The sequence below is a fragment of the Bactrocera tryoni genome, chromosome 3, assembly GCF_016617805.1.
Source record: "Bactrocera tryoni isolate S06 chromosome 3, CSIRO_BtryS06_freeze2, whole genome shotgun sequence".
Classification (NCBI taxonomy): Eukaryota; Metazoa; Arthropoda; class Insecta; order Diptera; family Tephritidae; genus Bactrocera; species Bactrocera tryoni.
Genome location: NC_052501.1, coordinates 75,792,577 through 75,811,711, shown reverse-complemented (window position 1 = coordinate 75,811,711; position 19,135 = coordinate 75,792,577). Strand labels below are relative to the sequence as shown.

The 19,135-nt window shown below is 35.1% G+C and overlaps 1 protein-coding gene across 1 annotated transcript in view; it reads right to left on the bottom strand.

Annotated features, from left to right (window-relative positions):
* The window catches only part of LOC120771612 (glycine receptor subunit alpha-2), a 34,464-nt gene extending 23,297 nt beyond the window's left edge, over positions 1-11,167 (bottom strand). The window contains exon 1 of the mRNA XM_040099698.1: positions 10,627-11,167. The gene's annotated coding sequence lies outside the window, so the exon portion shown is untranslated. The remainder of the gene's footprint in view (positions 1-10,626) is intronic.
* Positions 11,168-19,135: the final 7,968 nt, after the last annotated feature.

Below are 19,135 nucleotides of genomic sequence, written 5' to 3'. Positions count from 1 at the left end.
TCGACTCCAGCGGATAGCATGAAATACGCTTGCAATAACTCCGCCCGCTAAATTGGCCTTTCACTCTTTGATATGTGCATATACATATGTATGTATATACATACATATGTATGTCGAATTATGCCGCACGCCTCGTATTACACCTCTCTATGGAATGCCATGGCATGACACCGCATGATATTCGATATAATGCAATCTAATACACGCAAACACACACATACAGACAACCCACATTTGCATTCGCACAATTCTGAAAAGGCACAGCGCGAAAGAATTAATGTGGCGCAGAAAAAAAGAAAAAAGCAGCGAAAAACTACCGCAAAGTAAAATACTGTAATTATACAAATATGAATTACTGGTGTGGAGCGGATCCGTGGCATAGACTGTGTGGCGTATATGTTGATAGCACATTAAAGTGTCTATTGTTGTTGGGTATTTCGGGCTCTCGCTCTTTTCTAAATAGCTTATTACGACATTTTTAATTTTTTCATACATTTTTCTATTTTTTTATATTTTTTTTTTACTTTTTTAAATTTTTTTTTTTTTTTTTTTAATTTTTTTTTTAATTTTTTATTTTTTATTTTTTTTTTAATTAATTTTTATTTTTAAATTTTTTATTTTTACCTTTCTTTTTTAATTTTTTTTTTTTTATTATTTACTTTTTTTTTTTTTGATTTTTCATATTTTTTATATTTTTATACATTTTGTTTTTTTGTTTTTTCCTTTTATTAAAAAAGTTGTCTTTTTTCCCCCACACACATTCAAGTCCAAGCTCAACATGTGGTCACATACAAGTAAATTGCCATAGATCAACACTCATCACCGCTGCTGGTGTTGTTATTATTGTTGTGCGACAGCCGGCGTACGACACTGACAATGACACTTCGGCTATCGCATGCTCACATCAAAAACGTTTTATCAATTCCAATTTACATAAGGAATTGAGCGAAGAACGAGAAGCAGCAGTAGAAGAAGAAGCAGAAAAAACACCGTTGGCATCGCGCATATTTAACAGCATCCGGCTCAAGCGTGCGCCGTAAGCACTTTGATATGTTATATAGTATATATGTATATTTATGTGTCTGTTTGAGATAGATAGAACTTGTTGTTGTAGCAGATCAACAGTTTTAATAAATAAAAGCGGGACCGCCAAAATGTTCTCGTGTACACCTCAAACAGTGGCGGCTTAAGAGGGATGGCGCTATGGGAAGTGGGTTAGGAGCGGGCCGGACTTTTTAGCTCCAGACAGTTTTTATACGAGGAACCGATTTTAAACGAGACTATCTAAATCGCCTCGGTCCAGCTGCGTGTTAGGAAAATCGGATTTTATGTGTTTTAAACCTCAAAGAATATGCCATTTTTTTTTCATTGACCTTTTGTAAGGAGATCGAAACGAAATGTCTCTTCATGAGATTATGTTTGCAATAGATTGCTTGATAGTTCCATATGGAACCATCTAGATTACACACAAGGAAGCATGATGGTATGAAACTACTAGTCATGAGCGAAGAACAGTTTCTTGCCAGAAACAGCTTTTATGCAATTTGATGAAGCTCTGAGTTAGCGCAACACTCTCAACTGAAGCTAATCTCAACTTCCTGAAAAGAAATATCAAACTCTTGGATTCATTTCAAGATCGAATCCGTTTAGCTGACTTGATTGAGAAAATTATTTTTCAGTTTCTTGTTTTTTTTTTTTTGAGATCCCTTTGGTTCATTAAGATTGTACTAGCTTCAAATTCTCAATACCTTAACCAGAGTAATCACAGAATAAAGTGATCGCATTAATAACATATTGGAACCTTTCGGTAATTTCTATTTCATAAATATATAGTATATTGTTCGCCATGTATAGATAAACAGTGATCCAATTCGAGGTTGCCTATTAAATAAAAACATAAAAGCTTTAAATTTAATAAGAAAAGTTTATTATCATTCGAAGGACCATTTTTTGGCATTTATTTTTTGAAGATTATCTCTTTCAAATTTAGCCTGGGCTACTTCTCAGTTGGTCCATCCGTTGAGTCCAATGACTCGTTCGTGCAATTCGGCTGGTAACTGGCAAATGGCACGCGTGATGTTTTGCTCCAAGACCTGAATCGAAGCGGGATTGTCCGCATAGATTTAAGACTTTAAAAATACCCACAGGAAAAGGTCTAACGGTGTGATATCACACGATCTTGGCGCGATAATAGGCGCCTTTAACGGTTAAGTTCTCACCTGCATCATTTCTGAAGAAACATAGACCAATGTTTCTACCAAATGTGGATGAAATGTCAGCTCTTGAATCTCTTCCGGTTGCTCTTCGTTCTATATGGGAAAATTTTGCTTGTTTACATACCTATTGAACCAGAAATGGGCTTTATAGCTGAACAAAATTTGGCTCGAAAAAGTCAGATCTTCTTGGAACTTTGTAAGAGCCCATAGAGCGAAGCGATGTGGCTTGGGAAGGTCAAGCGGCTTCAGTTCTTGCACAAGCTGTATTTTAATAGCTTTCATTTTAAGATCTCGACGTTTATTGTACCAAGTCATTCCATACGTCAGTCCGAATTGCTGCGACCGGCGCCGAATCGACTCTCAACAGTCTTCGTGTACACTCTGGCGTGGCGTGGTATATTTAATTTTTCGGTTTGCAATAGATATGATTTGAACATATTGCTAAGATTTACTACTTTCCATTTGCTTTGGTACTTCAGAGCTTCGGTCTCAAAAAAGCCAAAATAGACTAAAGTATCACAGCAGTAGGTTCCTTGCAAAAGTAGTCTCTATTATTTAGACTGAAGCATATAGTCTTAACCCAACTTGAAATTTTGAATTTCTTCACGCTTTGCTTTAATAGGCTAATGGGTCTACACCATAAATGCCCTCGGTCTAAGAAGCTCTATCTATAAACTTTCAAGTTAAAGCTCCTTGTCAGTACTTCCAAAGGTATTCTTTCGCTGTATCCGATAATGTTGATATATCTTCATCCAACGCTGCATTACTTAATTACTTCTTTCTTATCTTATGTATTTCTTCAATTGTGAGTACACCACAGTTCCGTATGTTAAGTTCAAACGAAGCAAAGAGATGAACAATTGTAATCAAAGTGTTCGGCTAGCGAAGAATTGCGCTCGTGAATTAATATATATATGTATAAGGTTATGCTGAAAGCGTTAAGAATTCATTGACCCAGCGTGGTGGCAGTAGGGGAATCTTTAATTATCAAAATATTTATACAGTGCAATTAGTCAACGCCAAGGTCATTGAGATTTACCGCTGAGTATGTGTACTCGTGTACAGTAAATCGTGCGCATGTCCATTAATATTATTTACGGCTGACAAATCTTTATATTAATTTTGACAAATCATAGTTTTTCGTTTACTTAATTCCTTGCGAATTCAATTTAGAAACGATTAAGCGAGGACTGCCGTGGCAACTAAGTAAACTCATTGAAGATTGTAGAGCTGAAGCGCACAGTGTATTATTTGTCGACTGACAGGTCACAAAAATAATAAAAGAATTTCTTAAGAATCTTTAAAAGCGGAGTACAGTTACTACATATAACTTTTTTTTAGCAAGTGTGGAGAACAATCTGGAACTGCGGTTGAGCCTGGTTGAGAAAAATTGTATCGTCTTTAATGAGCATCCGACTGGAACACCAACTCTAAATCCGTGAAAGACTTCAAAGTTTACAATCCTCTTTTCAGAGTTAGCTGGTTCAGTAGAATCCTCTGCAAAACCCTTGTTGAAGGGAGTTAGTTAGAGAATGATTTAGTAGAACAGTCTACAGTCAGTGAAAGCTCGCCACAGTTCTTTAATTTACATGAAGTTAAATCAAGCGGAAAAGCCTCAGAATACACCAATTTTGTTGCGAACCGAAGTCAAAAGGAACTTCACTCGTTGGGAAACTTGTTAAACTTCAGGTGAAACAACTCCCTTTATATCCATTGGAAACCCCTTTCGAAGTGTGAAATGAATATACTCAAAGGACCTCAAGGCCTCTCTTTCGGTAATAAACGATTCGAAAAATTATTCATTACATAATTTCGAAGATTTACTTAGTATATTATCTTGGTTAACGCTCGGTCGATGTGAAGATTTTAAGCTTATCTTCAAAGTATTATTTATTTTCAATGAGTCTAGTAGGAACAGATGAAGCTTTTACGTAGCTAGAACAGTAGAATCCACAAAAAACTGCCTATTAGTGTTGCATAAGCAGACAAATCTTCTTTACTGAGTCTATCCGAGACCGTTTCTGTTAAATATGCACGATTATCGAGAGGACGGCGCCCAAAGACTCCCAGTCGCACCATAAAATTAATGAGATTTTGTGTTGGAAAACGAACATACCTCGACTGAATGTAAGTCAGAAGTCTCGTCGGTTAGCATAGTTTCGTTTGACGTCATTACGACATCAGAAAACTCCAAGCCAGAAACCGGTTAAGTGAACAAACTTTGGCTGAATATAAATCTGGGCCTGTTTACAAAGATTCGGTTGTTGTAAGACCGGTTGTTGTCTTTTAATTGTAATGGATGCAAAGAGATGGCGGTTGCATAGATCGATCTTTGTGAGGATGGCGTCAGAATACTACCAGCCAGACCTGGTTAAGCGGATAGACTTTGGCTCGATTGTCTTGAGATCGGCTGTTGTTTTTTCTTTCAAAAAGGATGCAAGAAGATAGCGGTTGCGTAGGTTCGATCGTGGTGAGGATGGCGTCACAACACTACCAGCCAGACCTGATTAAACGCACATTGACTGAATGTAAATCTGTTTATAAAAGCTCGATTGTCGTGTGATCGGCTGGTGCTTTTTTATCGAAAAGGTTGTAATAAGGTGGCTTCCAGCCAGAGCCGGTTAAGTGGGCAGACTTTGGCTGAATGTAAATCTGAGCCTGTTTATAAAAGCTCGATTTTCATGAGCTCGGCTGCTGTTTTTTTCAAAAAGGTTCTATGGAGTTGGCTCCAAATTCACTGTTTGAGTCTTCCGCCAACGCTGTAGTTCACAGAATTTGTAGTTTAAGCTGCTTCTAACACAAAATGTCACTGAAATCGCCATGTACTGTCTTGCTGACGTCAGTAGATTCTTCAACTCACTTATTAACCTACTTAATAGACACATATTTCTTCCTTTTCCTGCACTAAAAGTGCCTTCTCTGAAACGTCTTTCTTTGATTAGCATTTTTAATACATACAGCTAAAACGACATTCACAAAAGCTCCAAAGCGCCCTCACTCTCACTCACAAAATCACGACATTTCTGCAATATTTCGCCTCTAGCCAGTCATATTAGCATAGATATTTATCGTTGGCATGCCAAAATTAACTAGTATCTCACACATTATCCTTGATAAACACAAAAAAAAAAAATAATGAAGCACATATTGTCCTCTCCTTGGTACTACTTAGCCTTACTTCGCTGTTATTATTTCTTTCTCCACCAACTGGCAGAGTCGTCATTCCGATAGTTCCGCTGCAACCTTCCACACAGTATACAAAATCAATAGCGCACTGCTATATTTAAAATTTTGCATCACGGTATGGCACTGTCGGGGGCCCTTCAACTTCTCGCGCGCTACCGCTCACTTTCACTTACTCACGCTCCCTTTTCTCCTCTCGCTCTCTCGCTCACTTATTAGGCAGCCAATTTACGCCGTTGCGCCATTTAAATGCCGTCTATTGCAGCGCTGCATCAACAAGGTCTAAGGTAGGCTGTATTTGCAAACCTTGCTAGCCTTTAAATTGCTAACTGTAAGCAATGAAGCAGTGAATATCAAGCAAGGATTTGTGTGGCAACCGCGTTGAGAAGGTCTGTTCGCAACTCCGCGACTTAATTAGCATTGCAAAGTGCCGAAGCGGCACGTGATGCGGCCGAACGCACAAATCAATGCAATGCGGCAGTGAATGCGTCAAGTGACGTTGATTTATTGCAAGTCACTATCGTCTTCAAATACGTCACATGCGTGTAGAAAGTGTGGAAATCAGTGGCGTGAAACTATTAAATGCGATACTGGCCGAGACTTCAATACTTAAATGTTCATTGTTTCTTGCTTTGGTCAGCGTGTATACTTTCGCGAAAGTGAGTGCTTCTGCACTTGAATCTTACAAAAACAGCAACTCCTTTCGCCACCTTCAAAACAATGGAGTGTATATTCTTTCTGAAGACTTTGTCTGGGCATAGCATATGGAACCATATTACCACGACTATAAACTCAAGAACCGCCGCAATGGACGTGATTATCGCACAGTTCCAATATAGCCGCTGTAGAATAAAGTATAACTAATTAAATTCCGAAACAAATGCAAACTATTTCGAGATTATTTTCTTGCGCGGTCTAAAATTCTCTTTATGAAGCTTCCAAGCTACAGCCAAGCTCGTATAAAAGTTCAGCACACTTTTTCAATATCTCTACGGAACTTTTAACTCCTTTAGCGATATCGACCCAAGGTAAAACTTTAGATTCGTCGACATAGTGGTTTTCCGAGAGAGACTTATTGAGATGACCTTCGAATCACCGCAAACAGACGGAAGGATAATCAGAGGTACCTTAACATCAGATTCCTAACAGAAGCTCAACGTCAATATACTTTCGAAAACATTGAGCCTCTAAGAGCTCTAAAGCAGAAGATTGAGGTTATGAAGCCAGGAATGGCAAACTAGGAATGTTGCTTCTTAACTAAAATATTTATGAAAAAAATGGTGGTGTTTCAATCATTGATTGGCTGTGTAAACGCTACAATAACTGTTAAAAAATCGAAAGAGCTCTTAGCAACTAAGATGTTAAAGAAAACTGAGTCTGCAGAATATAGTCTTAAAATCGTGACGTGACTAATCTGGTAAATTCCCAGCTTTATCCTTATTAAAGCATGTTTAGAAGTTCACGCAAGTAAGGTAAGTTCTCTGAGCACCATTCACTTAAAAAAACTATTCTTTTACATACGGCACATGCAGCTCACAACTTCCGGTCTTGGATCAAGTATCCTTTGGACCTGTCCTCACTCGACGAACAAATACCAACCAGTATAAGTCACTCATTATTCTCATACTGCTATGTGGTGCAGAGGTTTGGACGATGACAAGATCTGACAAATCGATATTACGAGTTTTCGAGAGGAAGGTTTAGAGGAAGATTTATGGTTCTTTGCGAATTGGCAAGGGCGAATACCGCCGACGATGGAACGATGAGCTGTACGAGATATACGACGATATCGACATAGTTCAGCGAATTGAGAGACAGCGGTAGCCACTGGCTGGGTCAGGTGGAGAAGAACCTGGTTACATTTGGAATCTCCGATTGATCCCAAATAGTGGAAAAAAGAAACGACTAGCGCGCTGTTGTAAACTCGGCTATAAATGCGTAAGCGGGTCTATGCCAATAAAGAAGACAAAGTTCTTCAAACTTAGATTACTTTACAAATTGTTCTATTCCTAATCTCGAGTTTCAATATTACCTCTTCAAATGAAGGGTCAATTTAATTTTAATAAAAGTACACTTGTGTATTTAATGTTTCGTCAAGGGTTGTTTATTAGAAGCTATATTCCCGATAACTTGCCCTTAAAATTCATCTACTGTGTGGAGGGTATATAACTCAGTTTATAAATACTATTAGAATTTATAAATTTGGAGTGGAAGCTAATGAAATGTTTAAGCTCCGACGCACCGTATTCACACTCTTATTTCAATTTAGTTCATTAACTTAAACCTCTGCATATGTTTTGTATTTTGACTGTCGCAATATTTCCAACCGGCACTGTATGTAACTTGCTGTGGCGCAATGCAAACACGGCCACAATCAAACAACCAATACAGCTACTTGGATGAGTGCGCATACGCAAAGATTGAATTTCACACACACACATGCACACACACATACACATTGATAATAATAATAACGGTCATGATAACTGTTTTATTTTCTTTTTCACGGTTTTTAAAGGCGACATATGTTTCGTAACAAGCATACATGTGAACACTAATGCACTTATTCAATTGATTATTTGTTTCACATTTGGATTATTTGTTTATTTTTTTTAACTTTTGAATCTTATTTTCAATATCAGTATTTAATTTCACTTATTTAAAAAAAATAGTTATTAGTTTTTTTATATCACAATCTTTTTAAGAATGAAAAACTCATTCAGAGCAGGGTAATATAATATTTGCTTTTTATCTACTATATAAAAGTAATATTAATTGGATTTTATTTCTATTTTTAAAGTTTTTAATTAATTATTAAATTTATTTTTTTTTATAATTTCAACCAAAATCGTGAAGAAATGGTAATAACTACTAAAAACTGAAATTAAATTGTCTACTGCTTTTGTTAATCTTTATTTATTTAATTTTTATTTTATTAATTTTGTTAATAATTTTATTAATTATTAACCGTTAATTTAATTTTGCACTTATTTATGTTAATAATTTTTAATTAATATAATTTTTTTAATTAATTCGAATAAAATTTTAATTTGGATTAACTATTAATTTAATTATATTCATTAATTTTTTTCGCTTTTTATTTTTATTATAAAGAAGTAATTAAGTTATGTACGGCTTTTATAAATTTTTTTTTAAATTAATTTAATTTTTGTGGAGTTATTTTATTAAGATTTGCAAATAACTTTATTAATTACTTACCGTTCATTTAATTTTGAACTCAATTTTGATAATAGCTTATATTAAATTTTTAATTAATTCGTTTAATTGAGGTTAACTATTAATTCAATTATAATTAATTTATTTCACTTTTTATTTGTATTAATAAAGAACGAATTAAATTATGTACCGCTTTTATTATTTTTTTGAATTGATTTAATTTTTGTGAATTGATTTTATTAATTTTGCAAATAATTTTATTAATTATCTAACATTAATTTAATTTTGAACTTTATTATGTTAATAATATGTAATTAATTTAACTTTTGTAATTAAATTTAATAAAATTTTGTTTTAGACTAATTGTAAATTTAATTATATTAATTTTTCCATTTTTTTGTTTATTTTTATTATAAAAAATACTGAAATTAAATAATATGCTACTTTTATTCATATTTTTTGATTAATTTAATTTAATTTTTTTTTAATTTAATTCATTCTTTATCACTTTATTAATATTTAACCGATAATTTCATTTTACATTAAATTTCGTTAATAATTTATAATTAATATAATTTTTGTAATTAAATTTTTAAAAAATTTATATTAAATTAACTATGAATTTTGTAATATTAATTAATTTTTAATATATGTAAGTTTTTAATTTTTTAATTATTTTATTAATATATATATATATAAATATATATATATACATATAACTTAATTAAATTTCTTCAATTTATTTTAATATTTTTGTTCTTAATTTTTATCAACTTTTCTAATTAAAATTATTTTAATAATTTAAAATTTTTTTAAATTAAAATTATAATTAGATTAATTTTTTTTTTAATTTAATTACAATAATTAATTTTTTTAAATACGTTATTATTTTTTCAACTTAATTTATGTATGTTGTATATAATACTTAATTCAATTTTTTTGATTTATTTTGATATTTTTTTAACTTAATTTTTACTAACTTTTCCAATTAAAATTAATTCAATAATTTTTATAGTTAATTTTTTTTTGTAACTTTTGTAGTTAATTCTATACACTTTTTAAAAATAATTAATTTTTTTTTATTCATTTTTGTAATTAATTTTTCTCATTATTATATTCTATTAAATAATTGTTTTCTTTTGTTTTTTTTAATTTTGTTATTGTTAGCTTTTTATTATTATGCTGCTTTCAACCCGGCAGCAATAGTTCCGATTTTAATCCCATAAGGCTTAATTTTATTAATTAATTAATTATTTTTAAAGGTTAAATTAATTTTTGTAATGAAATTTACTAATTTCTGAAATAAATTATTTTATTTTTATCGTTAATTAAATGTTTGTAATTATCTTTATTAATTGAAATATATTTTTTTATTATTTGTAATTAAGTTCCTTAAAATATTTAATTATGTTTAATAAATTTTGTAATTAATTTTATTATTTTTATAATTAATTAAATGTTTGTAATAATCTTTATTAATTTATATATATTTTTTAATATTTGTAATTAAGTTTCTTAAGGCTTTTAATTAAATTTGATTAATTTTTGTAAATGTCTGCAATTACCTATATTGATTTAAACATTTTTTTTTTATTTGTAATTAATTTTCTAAAATTTAATAGCTTTTGTAATAAATTATTGTATTTTTAATTTTGTTTATTTTATTTTTATTATTGTTTTTTTTCTTATTGCTTTGTTGTTAGAACAGTTTTCGAATCCGTTCAACTTGCATATAAGCGGAAACAATAATTACGATTTTAGTGCCATAAAGTTTAAGACTCACTGAATCCGTCACGAAACACGCGAGAAACGCGTTGCCAATTTATTTTTTACGTTGCTTGCAAAAATATGTGAATTTTTTTTGTACATACATATATATGTACATATTGTTCAATATACATACTTTCTTTTGTATTTTTACTATTTCTTTTATTATTTTATTACTTTTTAAATACTTTTTTCCGATTTTTGTTACTTTTTAAATACTTTTTCCTATCGTTACTACTTTTTTCCAAATATGATTACTTTTTACTACCCGAAACGAACTTACGTATATCCTCCCTCACGTTTTCGCTGCACTTTTTCAAATAAACACATCCTTTTCCATTTATATTTCACATATTATTCTTATTTTTGCCAATTTTTTCGACAATTTTATTTTCTTTTTCTTGCGTTAATACTAATTACGTCAATTCAGCACCGTTAGCATTACTTCGAGCTCAACGTAAGTGCAGCAGTACTTTGACCGACGTCACTAACAAACACCAATGACCGCTGGCAAACACGCTGCTCTGCGCCACTATACACTATGCAACACTGTGCTAGTATTCTAGCCAATTATACACTAAGCTTAAGCGCCTTGCTGACTTTAGCCAACTTTAGCCGACTTTGCGACGCTGCGTTTCGCTAGCGACCGCACAACCAACTGCGCATCGATGACTCGTGCTCGCGCTCGTACTCCAATGCACGACGTGTTTGCTCGGCCTTTTTGTCGTTATTGTTTTTTTTTTTATTGCGTTCGCTTGTCTCAAATTTGTGCTGTGTGTGTGTGTTGTTTCGTCGTGAAAGGACTTTGCGCGCGTCAAAGTCCTTTCGCCGCCATCAAAGGACTGAATGAAGCGGCGAGTGAGCGATTGTTTTTTCCCCAACCGACGAGCATCAAACAAAATCAACCAGAAGCGTTGTCACGACGGCTGAACTTCATAAGCGTCTAAATTTGTGTGTGTGCGCGCCTATATGTATATGTAAATAGTTGCTTGCGTTGTTTTGAGTGTGTTGGTGTGTAGCGGAATTATGCCGGCGCGACCGGTGGAGTCGCCCATCGCTCCAGCTGTCTGGTGGCATGGTGTCCATTACTCCATAGACCTAAGTATTGCTAACAAACCGCTACTTAGTATTTATCGCATGCGGAATATTATTGTATTTGCAAACGTGTGTGTGTGTGTGTGCGTGTGTGTGTGTGAAGTATATGCAATTCCTTGGAGTATGAGTGCAGAAGCGTGGACCTTCCTGTTAACCTTCTGTGCCGTTCCAGCAGCTGTTACAAATAATACAAATATGTATATATGTACATATATACTTTGTACATATATATGTATATATAGCGCATATATGCATGTAAGTATATATTTGCTTTCACTTTTTGTTGTGAACTAGAATATGATTATAGCTGCTTGCCGCCTATATCGCGTGCCAGTCTGCATATGCTGAAGGTTTTACTAGTCCCCTGCAACAACAATAACAATATGGAGAATTTATGGAACTCACATGCCATGCTTTAATTCCGATCGAAATGACGAAAATGACGACTTGGAAACCTCTGAAAAATAATAAAAAAAAACTTCTACTTTCCATTGTTGCTTGTTTTGTTTGTTGTTGTTTAGGTGGATAAATGATGCCATTTGGATTTGTCATTGCTGTTGAAGGTAGAGTCATTGAGGAGTTTTCGTGAAATTACGGAAGTATGTTAATTCCATAAATGTCGTGTACTTATTTCAAAAATGTGTTAAGGTTTGAGGTTCCGTTAAATTTTGTCAATTATTTGATGATATTTTCGTGGGGGCTACAGTGTGCCCTCGATGTAACGAATCAACTTTCTTCAGGGCTCCACTTGCAAATCTGTTGACAGTCATAACTTCGAAGTCGTAGGTAAGTACGTCTATTTTGGAACCAGCATTAACGCCAGCAATAACATCAGACTGGAAATCCCACGCAGCATAACTCTTGCCAACAGGTGCTACTTCGGACTGAGTAGGCAATTGAAAAGTAAAATCCTCGCTCGACGAACAAAGACCGAACTCTACAAATCACTCATCATCTACGTTCTGCTGTGTATGATGCAGAGGCATGGACAATGCAAGAGAAAGGTTCTGCGAAAGATTTATGGTCCTTTGCGCATTGGCAACGGCGAATACTGCAGTCTATGGAACGATGAGCTCCACGAGATATACCTACTGGCGTCGTTCGGCTGTCTGTAGTGATTGCAGCTTCTCCACGTCGAACCTTCCTTGTGTTTGATGACGTGCGTTTTTTGCTACACAGAGGCGGTTGCGTATCTTGGCTGCAACAAGATAGTAGTCCAAGTCGATGTTAAGACCTCGGAGCGCACGCACGTCTGAAACACTGAAGATGTGTCTTCCGTCTATCACAACATGATCGATCTGGTTAATGGCTTTTCGATCCGGAGACAGTTAGGTAGCTTGATGAATTTTTCTATGCTGGAATCTAGTGCAATAGATAACCATATTTCGGCTCCGTCGAAGTCGATCAGCCTCAACCCATTTGGGGATGTTTTCTCGTAGAGGCTGAATTTAGCGACTATTGTGCCAAAGATACCTTCTTTGCCCATCCATAGGTGCGATCCAAGCGCTCACAGAAGGCATCTTTTCCTCCATTCCGTCGGGGCGTGAGCGCAAATCAGCGATATGTTGAAGAACATCGCTTTGATGCGGATTATGGCTAGACGTTCATCCACCGGGGTGAATGATAGTCCTCGGTGACGGAATCTCTCTCACACCACGAATCCCACACCGAATTTGCGTTCTTTTATATGACCGATGCAGTAAACGCCGTAAGGACATACTCGCCTCAGTCCTTATCCCGTCCATCGCATTTTTTGAATGGCGATGATATCAGCCCTTACTCTACCGAGGACATCAACCAGCTGGGCAGCGACACCTTCCCAATTAAAGTATTGGAAATTCCAGGTGCATGCTCTTAATTGGTTATCCTTAATGCGTTTGATACGGTCGTCATAAAACGGAGGGTTTCTCTTCCGAGACTGTTGCTAAATTTTAGTTCGGAGCTTTTTTGACGTGGCGGCTCACAAAACCAGCGCACAACCGGTGATGAGATCATCCGCCTTTTCACTTTACCTCGCCTTCAAACGGATGTTCCTTGGCTACCCAGAGGATGCTTGGTTTAAAACCGGAAGTTGTGAGCTGCTTGAACTACATATATGTAAAAGAATCGTTTCTAGCCACTCTCAAGTGATCGGCATTTAAAGAACTTTCCTCAGTTCAGCGAATTAAGAGACAACAGCGACACTGGTTTGGTCATGTCGTCTGAATGGATGCAACCACTCCAGTTCTGCGATTATTCGAAGGAAGAGGAAAACCTACACTCCGTTGGAAAGCCCAGGTAGAGAAAGACCTGGCTACACTTCGAATCTCCAATTGGATCGTCAAACAGTGAAAAGGAAGAACGACTGAAGCGCTCTTGTAAACTCGGCTATAACCGCGTAAGCGGTGTCTACGCCAATAAAGAAGAGGAAGAACTTGATTATACGGGTGTTTTTGATATATCACGATTTGATCACCATCTTCCTGAAGTCTTCATGGATTTGTTAAAATTTTCGGAAGTATTTATCCTGCTAAAAAAACCTTAGCGCAACGAAGCGTCGGAACTTAGGTTTGCTAAGAACTCCATATAGTACGATCTCAACTTTGTAAGTTGCCCTCCATTTCCCATTTACTGAACTGAAGTGATGGGGAATATATAAACAAAATGTTTAAATATGACCGATTCACTAATCGAAACTTTAATTATTTCATTCTAACAAAACATATCTTTGGTTAACAATTTTTCGACCGTATACTGTATACAATAACACCAATGTTGCTGTTCCAAGTTAAATTACCTGTCAGTTGTACGAGTAACTATATTTACTGAACTTACCTTGCCATACTCACACATAATATCATAAAAACATATATTTACAAACCACGAAAATTACTGTTAAACATCATGAGACCCAGAAGTTGCTATGACAGTTACACGAAATATTTAGGTACAACTTTACTGAGCTTGCTCACATAGCTGGAACCATTGAAGGCAATGACACTCATGCAATGCTGCCATATGTTCGCGTAACGCGTAATGAGGCGTACGCAATACATTAAATGAAGCCAAAATAAAAATAATTTCGATAATTGACATATTTGTGCATTTACTAAATTATAACTGCATTTCAGGGCTTCACTTACATCCTCAGATTTTGTTGACCAATCAGTTTTTTTGTAGCCAACTGTGATTTTATCTATGAGCTGTTAGTAAATTACAGCGGTGTGCAGAAAATGACAAGCATTAAAGCGCCTCTCATATGGAAAGAAAACACCTCATGCCTTTGTCTAGGCTTTTGATTGAGCCCATGAAAACAGTCGTTCTCATACAAAAATTTTAACCCGAGGTTAGCCTCCGACACGAAGTTTTCATGAGAATTCTTCAAAGCATGCCTAAGCCTTGATGAGTTCTTAGCTTAACAATAACTTTTCACGATTCCACGGTATACACAATCCATTTTGGTCTCGTCGGATTGAGTTAATACTGCCTTGTCGAGGGAATATATTGGTTATCTGGAAAATTGTCATTATTTCATGAAGCTAGAAAGGTATTCAACTCAAAATATTCCACGCAGTTAAAAAGCGTCGATAAAAACCACATTACATTAAACCCAGATAGGTCCAATTGCATGGGGACATCTTGAGAATAGTAAAACTAACACCAGGTTATTTTAATCAAGCACTTCGAGCTTGAGAAGTCATTTCCACGGTTGTTCGGATCTACAGTCGCATTAATTTATGACTAACTCCAACCCAACCTCTCCGTAACCAGCAAATTGACAAAAAAGAACCCACTAAAACTACGCGACTTTCAATGAAAAGTGAAGGCATCTAGACACATTTTTCTCCTGTCCAGTTATCGCCAGACTAAAGTTGTAGCGTCTTGGTTTTCATACTTTCTATGAAACCGGCGAATTGGCTGTAATTGATATTGTCAGGCTCTAGGCGTTTAGTCGATATGCGACGGTCTTTTTCAAGCATACCTAGAAGTTATAGTCATCACTAATGACAAGCGTCACTGGCAGTCCAAGTCAGACTCGTTACCTCACAAGTATTCAGTCGATTTACCTATTTACCTAATCGAATCAAACCTAACCTAAGGAACAGTTATAGTAACAAGCGAAACTCCTTCGATATAAAGAAGATATGAGAATTTGGTTTAGTTTGTTGTGAAAACTCGTAGTGAGTCCTGCCTGATTTTTTGTCCTACAACCATAAAGTATTGGATCCATGGTAGAAGAATTGAATCGAGGCAACAGACCGTCATATATGAAACTACAACTCCATTGGTAAGAAAAAGGCATAAAGACTTGTCCGAGCTTTTGATAAGAACTCGCATGGAGTCTAGCCAGATTTTCTGTTCTACAATTCTAAAGAATGGTATCTGTGATAGAAGATTTGAATTAAGGATCGAGAATTTTAATGAGTTTGTTGTAAAGACTCGCTGGGAGTCTTGCCTAGTTTTCTTTTCTACTGCCCTAAAGAATTGAATCTATGGTAGAAGCATTGAATCGAGACAACGGACCGTCATATATGAAACTACAACTCCACTGGTAAGAAAACAGGCATGAGGACTTGCCCAAATTTTTGGTAAGAACCCCCAGGGCGTCTAGCTTAATTTTCTGCCGTACAATGCTAAAGATAAAGGTCTGTGAGAGAAGATTTGAATTAAGGAACAAGAATTTGGTTGAGTTTATTCTAAAAACTCGCTGGGAATTATTGACTGATTTTCTATCTTACAACCCTAAAGAATTGGATCTATGTTGGGAGAATTGAATCGATTCAACGGACCGTCATATTAAAAATTACAACTCCATTGGTAAGAAAAAAGGCATAGGAACTGGTCCGGTTTTTTGGTAAGAACCCTCAGGTAGTCTAGACTGATATTCTGTTCAACAATCCTAAAGAATGGCGTCTGTGGTAGAAGATTTGAATTAAGGATACGGACCATCTTAAAAAATTCCAATACATTGGTGTGAAAAAAGGGATGAAGACCTGTCCGAGTTTTTTGTAAGAACTCCAAGGGCGTCTAGCATAATTTTCTATCATGCAATCCTAAAGAATTGGATCTGTGGTAGAGAGTCTATTCAGATTTTCTGTTCTAAAATTCTAAAGAATGCTATCTATGGTCGAGGAAACGGACCGTCATGAAAACAAGTGCAACTCTCTGGGTAAAAAAAGAGGTATGAGAACCTGTCTAAATTTTTTCAGACAAGAAAGGAAGTTTCGTGAAACACTAATTGAACATCGGCGGTGCGAAATCAAGGATTTCGCAAAGGCGTTTACGAATGAGCAAAGAAGAATTGTGCAATGAGAGACAACACGGGCAAGCAAGTTTAAAAAAATATTTTCTACTGACTGATTGCTGGCAAAATAAGATTTTATATGTATGTACTTATGTATCTACATTCAATGTCTATCTGTCTATTTATAAACATACATATATACAAACCTTCAGCGAAGCATGTAGGCATTTAATGAATGTCCTGACACTCGCAGTGTGACCGCCCGGTCAACTCAAATTGTATGCAATAATCAGACAAGCTATTTATTATTAACCACTTCATGTTGTATTCACATACAGCTACTTACATACATACATACATACATATTTATACATAAGTATATGTATGAGAGACCGTGTGTAGGTATTATTTACTATAAAAGTTAGACTTCAGTGTCAGCATTGAATAAATATAATGGCGTACGCCTTTTATGGCGCCGTGTGTCATTTGTATATATCTATATATGTATGTATGTGCATATGTGTGTTTGTTTGCAACAACAAGCCGCGTTAAATACAAAAACAAAAAGAAACCAAAAATCAGCAAATCAAATGAAATATTTGAAAAAGAAAAGGGTTAACTTTGCGCTGGCCACTATATTTAAGCGCATATGTTTGTATGTATATTATGTATGTGTGTATGTAAACAAGAAAATATGTTAACTTCGGCGGCATCGTAGCTATAATGCCCTTTACAGGTGCATTTTTTATAGCATAATAGGGTATAAAATGATACTTATCTTCATTTGTTTTGCTCAATTTGTATGGCAGCTATATGCTATAGTAGTCCGATCTGAACAATATGTTTAGCGATTGTAGGTTTGCCTTGAAAAATAGTCTGCGCCAAATTTTGTGAACATATCTCTTCAAATGAATAAGTTTTTCATATTAGAACTTCATTTTGATTTGTCAGTTTGTATGGCAGCTATATGCTACAGTAGTCCGATCTGGATTAGTTGTTCAGATATTGTAGTCCTATATAGAAAAATAATCCATGTCAAATTTCATGGCAATATCTTGTCTAATAAAAAAGTTTTCCTTACAAAGACTTGATTTTTTTCGCTGAGTTTATATGACAGCTATATGCTATAGTGGTCCGATCTGAACAATATGTTTAGAGATTGTAGGCTTGCCTTGAAAAATAGTCTGTGACAAATTTTGTGAACATATCTCTTCAAATTAAAAAGTTTTTCATACTAGAACTTGATTTTGATTTGTCAGTTTGTATGGCAGCTATATGCTACAGTGATCCGATTTGAATAATTTCTTTGGAGATTATAGAGATGCCTTGAATATTAACTCGCACCGAGTTTCATGTCGATATCTTTTCAAATAAAAAAGTTGTTTTTACAAGGACTTGATTTTGATTGGTCAGTTTGTATGACAGCTATGTGATATAGTAGGCCGATTTCGCTGATTCCAACAAATAAGCTCCCTTTCGGGGAGAAACTAACGTGTGCGGAATTTCAGATCGATATATCAAAAAATGAGGGACTAGTTGGAGTATATACAGGCAGACGGGCAGAGGCACACGGCTAAATCAACTCAACTCACGCTGATCATTTATATACCATTTCCATCCAACTTTTCCTTCTGGGTATTACAAACTTCGTGGCAAACTTAATATACCCTGTTCAGGGTATAAAACTCACATATGTATATTTATCAGCAGCAGTGTTGAGCAGCAGCAGACATGTCTGTAATTTGACGGTATTCAACTATTATAAAAATGGCAGACATGCACGCGAATGGCGAAACGCATAACTGCACAGATACACTGACTTACATATGTACATATAGACATACATAAGTAGCGATGTATATGTGTTAATTTATGTGTTTAATTCACTTTCACTATGGCACATGAGGAATTTCCGCCACGTGGTCGCGATGATATGTATGTATATACATACATACATACGTCAATAAACATATGTGTGGCTAAAAGAACTTATTTGTACTACATATATACATATGTGTATGTGTTTGTCAGACAGTAATATATGTATGTATGACTAAACTATTATTCTATTTGTGTGACTATTTGATAGTTACTCGATCGAGATTGAAACGGCATATGGGTATAGGAGAAACTATTTTGTGTGACGTCACATTAGCAATTTAATGAGATATAGAGAAAGAAGAGAGAAAAAGAACAGAGAGTGAAAGCGAAAAGATAAGGAGATCACTGGAGCTAGTAGCTTTAAGGCTGTCTGATAGTGAGAAGAAATTCCAAAAAGGTCGATATTCCTTGGGAATCCTGTATTACCAGGATCGTATCATATATTCCTCTCGTATACAATCTTTCAAAGTTTAACCAATATTTTTATTATAAATCTCTCACCTTCGAAATTGAAAATATCAACAATTTGGCTATGTAGACTTAAGTACTTCGTATGCCTCTACGAATCAAGCAGCATGTGCCAAAAATCAGA